The 6,592-nt window shown below is 35.3% G+C and overlaps 1 pseudogene across 1 annotated transcript in view; it reads right to left on the minus strand.

Annotated features, from left to right (window-relative positions):
- LOC306652473 (ankyrin repeat, SAM and basic leucine zipper domain-containing protein 1-like) overlaps positions 1-4,984 on the minus strand; it is an 80,289-nt pseudogene extending 75,305 nt beyond the window's left edge. Inside the window, exons 1-3 of the transcript in view lie at positions 4,913-4,984; positions 4,452-4,550; positions 542-666 (exon numbers count right to left, since the gene is read on the minus strand). The product of the transcript in view is annotated as an ankyrin repeat, SAM and basic leucine zipper domain-containing protein 1-like (transcript). The remainder of the gene's footprint in view (positions 1-541; positions 667-4,451; positions 4,551-4,912) is intronic.
- Between the last annotated feature and the right edge of the window lie 1,608 nt (positions 4,985-6,592).

The raw sequence follows: 6,592 nt of genomic DNA on the forward strand, positions 1-6,592 counted from the left end.
TTTATTGCCAGGACTGCAAAAAAAAAAAAAAAAAAAAAAAAAGTGATTTGCTAAATCAATATAACAAGCTGGATATAAAAATATATACTTCTGTTCTTTAAGAACATTCAATGTACTACTGAGTGGAAATCACTTACTAACAAAAACAGAAATAAACATATTAAATAAACTATTTTTGAAACAACTTTACATGATATAACTCAAAGTTGTGTTTACAATTTCATAAACTGATTTTCAAGTACTTTTCCCAAAATTATCAATCTTTTGATTTTTTCAATATATTTTTTCTTTAAAAATAGCCAAATTACTATAGAAGTTAGAAGTACATAACTATATGCTATAAAGAAAACATATCTAGAATCTACCTTTGTGCAAGGACTTTTTTGAATTAGGTTTTTAATTTGATTGTGCCCATTATTTACACAATTCAACTAATAGGCTATTTTCCAAACTGCTTTAATTTTTTTTTCTCTTGCCTAATTGTTTGGGATTAAAAGAATCATAGCAGACATAACCAGTTAAATATTCTCAAACATCTTGCCCTTATCAAAGCTTGCTTTAGCACCTGTGTCCAAAAGGAGCCGAACCATCTCTACATTAGCAATGCTAGCAGCATACATCAGAGAGGGGCCCATCCATACCTAAAGTTGGAATGCACACTAACACCTGTCAACACAAAAATAATCTTTTAAAAGTCCCACCATCAAAAACAAAACAATAACCAAAAAAACCCTCACTGCAATGTGTGTAACATATATACATATAGAGACATATAAAATATAGTTTATTCTATAAGAGATTTTCTTGGTAATAATGGCCTCAGAAAAATGTAATATTGTGACTGATCAACTTGCTAACTTACATTTCACAATATGTGTTATGTTCTGAGACTTGATCTGAATTTATCAATATAAGTATAAAGTAGTTTATAGTATAACAGGTTTTTTTCTGTGAAACTTCTTTCACCTAGGGGACATGGGAAAGGTTTCAGAGTGGGAATATGTCTTTTATATTAGGATATTACTCTTGGACCATATCTAAGATTGCAAATACCACATATTTCCCTAAGATATCCTAACTTTCTCTTCAACACAAAACTTACCATGGGTGACCAGATAAAATAAGAAACTGAAAAGATAGGTTTATGTTAGATTATAAAAGCCCTGTTATGAAATACACACTATACTTTGTGATCCAGGGATTAACATCATTCTATCTGTATTATAAAGGCAACACACTGTTGCGTATGGGGCAGGATGCAGGGAAACCAATTTATGAACATCAAATTAAGGTCAGGGGAAAAAGGGAGAGAGAGAGAGGGAGAAGGAGAGGTAGAGAGAGGAGGAGTAGGGGGGAGGAAGAGAAGGGGCAGAGGGAGAAAGAGAGAGAGAGGGCATGAGTAGGGTGGTGCAGCGTGTGTACAACAAAAGGACATTCAAATGTAGGATCATCAGAATTTAACATTATTTTGCAAGGAGTGAAAAAAAAGAAATCAGAAATTACTATCAGGTTCTACCTTAGAAAAATGAATAATAAGTAGTGAGCTAGAATTCCCTTCACAGATGACATTTCAGGACTTAGGTGTAGGAAGAAGTTTCAGAGTGATATAGGGACAGATAATAACTAGGACAAGAACCAGTTGACCTTAAAGTCCTTAATAATTTAATGGTTAAAATTCTTGAAATTATGTTTTTCCCTAATAATATTGATAAATTTGGTTATATACAAAAAGAATGAACTGTTTTAGGACTGCGTAAGAGCATGAATGATGTAATAGAAGGCTAAAGATATAGTAAGGCAATGAACACAATCCATTACATTTAGGTAAAACCTTTTCTATAAGGACATAGAGATTTAAATGGCAATCTCTCTCTTCAACCTAAGTAGAATTTGCTAATCTCAATAGGGAAAACATTTTTGTTTCAAAGAAGGAAAAGTTGTATATGAAGCACCACTGAATATGGACTTGGCTTTAACACTGTATAATTTACAGATTTTATTGTCTTTGGCTCTGTTGTATTCCACTTGCAATGATGAAGGTAATATCACCAAGAAAATATAAACTTAGGGCAGGGCTCACTTTTTTCTGTTGAAACATTAAGTCACTGAAAATCTATATATCTCCAATTCCCAATTGTCTCACTTTAATTGTTATAAGGGAGATGAAAAACATTGAGAAAACAAAATATTTAACAATCTCAGTACATACATAAAATACTATCCCAATTTGTTGACTCTTAAATTTTCCTGTTTAAATTGCTACAACTGTAAGCATATGACTAAGTTCAGAAAAAAAAATAACTTTCTCATTCTTTTCTTATTGACAATACTGTTTGAATTTCGATAGTAAATGTGGAAAAATGAAAAGACATGAAACAAAAATAAATAAAACTTTTAATATAAAAATTCTTACCAATCACCTCTAATATTAAAATGAAGTTCTAGATATAGTGGTTAAAGCAAATATCTCATAAGGATTAATACAATATACTATATAATTCAAAATATTCAAAGTAATACTACATTGTTTTTGGATATATACATATATCATAAAAATATAAAGATATTCATAGGAATGATACTCAACAACTGTAGGAAAGTGATCAACTCTGTGTGGGGGTTTCTATACCTTTCTTTAATATGTAAAATACTTCATGGAGAACTGAACATATTAGTATACAGCAAAATAACAAACACTTGAGACACCTTCATACTTAAAAATGGCTTTTACTTTTCCTTTTTTTCCAAATACCAGGTGCTTAACCATTTAACCACTGAGACACATACCAAGCCCTATTTTATATTGTCTCACTAAATTTCTTAGGGCCTTACTATGTTTTTGAGAATGGCTTTGAACTCCCGATCCTCCAGCTTCATCCCCAGAGCCCCTGGGATTACAGAATTGTGCCACCTCACCTGGCACAATTTTATTTTTTAATTAAAGGTTTTGATTGGTGTAGAAATATGTTTCAAAAACAAAAATTGTTTTGAAAGGCAATATAATAGAAATAATTTTTAAAGACTTAAATGAGGACATGTAGAATAAAATACCCCAAAAGATCAGTAGGGTGTGTGAGTGGGAACAAAAAGGCAACATATCTTTCTACTTTACATGTGTGTACTTGTAATAGTTTTTTAATGTCCTTTCAATATTTTGTAATTAAAATCAAATTTCAAATGGTTGACTAAATACTTAGCAGTAGGCTCTTTCAAAAGATTCAAAAACCCATAAATCCTATCAATTATATCAAGTTCTAATTCTTCAAGAACCTCAATCACCTTCATTGAATCTCATCCCACTATTCCCAGGACAAATTTTCTTTTCTAAAACAAATTTCTGCCTATTCTTTCCCAGCCAACACTACTAACACTATGCATGCATTCATATCAGTTATTCTGGCCTCTTTCTCCTTATTCAAATTTCATTCAATATCATTCTTCAAGTAGAAACAAAGTTTCACCACCTGACAACCAAGTCCAACATCTTTTTCATTTGCTAATAATAACAAACATTTGCATATTGTTTGTATGTTCTACATCCTTTAATTTACACATTCTCTCATTTCAATTCTCTCTCTCCCCATATAAATAAAAATGCGTCCATATTTTACAACGGAGGAAATTGAAGGTTACGAATGTTTATACCTGTGTCAAGATTAGAGAGCCATTGAGCAGCAGAGTTAGTAATCAAAGACTGATCTGATTTTTTTTCCAAAAGATTTTACTTTCTACCAAACCATATATCATTGCTAATACAGAAGAAAATCATTTTGCTATATACAATCCCATCTATTTTGTGTGTAAAAGTTTTGCAGCTATAACTAGATGGTAAATATCTGTTATATTGTTGCATAATTTCAACCATTACATTCAACAATTTACATTTGCATATGAGGGCAATTAAAAAATATTTAATTCACAGAAAAGCAAAATGAAACCCAGGTCAGAATCGTGATGTTTTACATAAATAACCAGATGCTCCAAAAGTTTAACTAATTTTCCTAAGAAACTACACTAAATAGGCAATAAAGCTGGAACAAATATTCAAGTCATTTTTTTTAATAATTTCTAAGCTCAGACCTCATCCCACCAAAAGCAAAAATACAGGATAGAAAAAGAAAACTACAACGTAGAAGAGTAGAAAAAATTCTTGAGAAATATAAACTACAGTAAAGTAAATGCTTAAAAAGAAAACTCAGGGTGGGGTAGGATTAGTCCGAATAGCCCTCTTGAATGATTTGTAAGAACTGATGTAAGTGAATTAGCATGGCAGGCAATGTGAAGGCAAAAAAATTAAGGCAGGCAGAACTCAAAGTCAACTAAGATATTTAGAACGACGAATATATCAACATCGATTGCGTTTTCATTAGAAAAGCAGCATGAGCTCTTGAAACAAGGAGTGCTTGTGAACTTAGAAGACTGTTCAGTTGACATTACCCCTTTTCTCTCATGAGAATCTAGGAGCTCCTCCAATAAGTAAGTGTTTCCACTGATCAATGCCTTCTTAGTGTTTCATTTTTTTCTTGTGTAGGCAACGGCCTCGACAATTTCTGAAGAAAGGCAGAAAGTTAAATCCCTGTTAATCGTGTTTCCATTCTCAGGTCAGGAAACAGTGGCGTCTGATGAGGACAGGGCTGTCAGGGTCTGGTTTGCAGGCACAGCTTCTGCAATGTCCATATCTAAAAAAAGGGGCAAGGACAGATCCGAACCTGAGCGAGGAACTGCCTGAGAGCCAAAGCAGTGCACCCATGAAAATCACATCTGGGGAATGGAAGGAAAAATGAGGGGTTTGCTTCAGCCCAAACATCCGAACTTGGAAACCCTGGTGAAAAGGGAAACACCCAAAGGAGGTAAGAAGTTTCTGGGTGGGGCCTCGCCTTTGAAAACCATACACACAATGCCCAGGTCCTACCTGGGAGGCCCGGTGGAGGTACCCAATCTGCCAGCCCTCATCTTTGCTATTGCTACTCTCTATGCCAGCCATCTACATGCCCCGGAACTGGCCCACTACAGTGTCTGCTGCCATGCCCACCCAGCCACTCTCCCAGCGCCTGTGCAATGCGCATACACAGGGTTGCGCACTAAGCGTGGTGCCAGAGGGAGTGACGCGAGAACGCTGGGACTTAGGCCTTCGTGCAGGAGCATGGCTGCGTGTATGCCCACTTCTTCAAGGCTCCTACTAACCCAGAGGAGAGATTGAGTGGTGGCAAACTGGAGTGTCCTCCAGGCTGACAGGCTCCTGACTGGAACTTTTGGTTCTTTTCAGGTACTCTCCCGCCATCCTTATACAGTATTTGGTGAACTATTTGCTGGGGCAGGAATGCCCAGTTGTGGCAGAAGCCAACAATACCAGGCTCTCCTGGCCATCCACCATCCCATCCATCAATCGTGGCCAGTCCTGCTGCTGTGTGTCCCAGGGAAAGGACTCGCGCTGGTGGAGCACCTACACATGCTCCAGATGCCATCAGATAGTGCGATCCAAGAGGAGACAGGAGGACCCTCAAGGAATTCTTTACACTTAAGGTGATGTCAGATTTAAACACTTTAGACCCTCGGGACACTTGCCTGCTGTGAAACATAGATGTCCCAGAGGAAAACTCAGCCAATAACTGGGGGTGCAGGGAGCAGTGGGTCCAAGGAGCTACAAAGACTGCACAGATTTGAATGACCAGAGAGGAAGTAAATGATTCAAACCCCAGAAGAAAGCAGCCCAAGGTCAAACAATTTTCAACGTCTGAATTCTGGATGAAATGTTGATAGCACATTATATTTGCTACTAAAGAAAAGTCAATTCATCAAAGAACAGAGCACATTTTTATACCAAGTTTATTTAAAAGTGAAGTAGCCATGCACCATTCTTTAAAAAGTGCTAAGCCGTACATTTTTTTCCTTGAAGATTCTTGGTTATTTATTTGCTTCAGAGAGTTTCAAAAGTAAATACTTTTCACATTTGTCTTTCTAAATGCATTCATTCAGTGCATGTTATGGATCACTAGGTATAGCTAGGCCCAGCAAGGTTTGATAAGACAACATTAAAAACAAACCAAGTTGCCTCATGGAGCTCATATATTTTTAAATTTATTTTTATTGTAAACAAATGGGATACATCTTGTTTCTCTGTCATGAACTAGAGGCATACCATTTGTGTAATCATACATTTACCAAGGGTAATAGTTTTTGATTCATTCTGTTATTTTTTGGAGCTCATATTTTAATGAGAAAATGTATGCAAATTAATGAGATTTTCAGATAGTAAGGGCCCTAAAGGAAATAAACTAGTGTTGCTCAGTTTTTGAAATCAAATCACTTAAGTTGTTTTCTGGTGGAATCATTAGTTGAGCAATTTACTTAGCTTTCATCTCTGTACCAGTTATCTTTTCTGTAAACTGGAGATGCCAATAGTGTTCAACAAAAAGTTGTTGTGAGGATTAAATTTAAGTAATGGGCTTGAATTAGGGCCCATCTCAATGTGAGGTAAATAAATCTTAACTATTATTATTATAAGTTTAGACAAGGTACTTAAAGCCTGAACAGGATCCCAAATGACAAAAAAATTGTTAGTCATAAAACATGGGAGAGTAAATCTTGACTG

This window comes from Sciurus vulgaris, assembly GCF_902686455.1.
Source record: "Sciurus vulgaris genome assembly, contig: HiC_scaffold_238_arrow_ctg1, whole genome shotgun sequence".
NCBI lineage: Eukaryota > Metazoa > Chordata > Mammalia > Rodentia > Sciuridae > Sciurus > Sciurus vulgaris.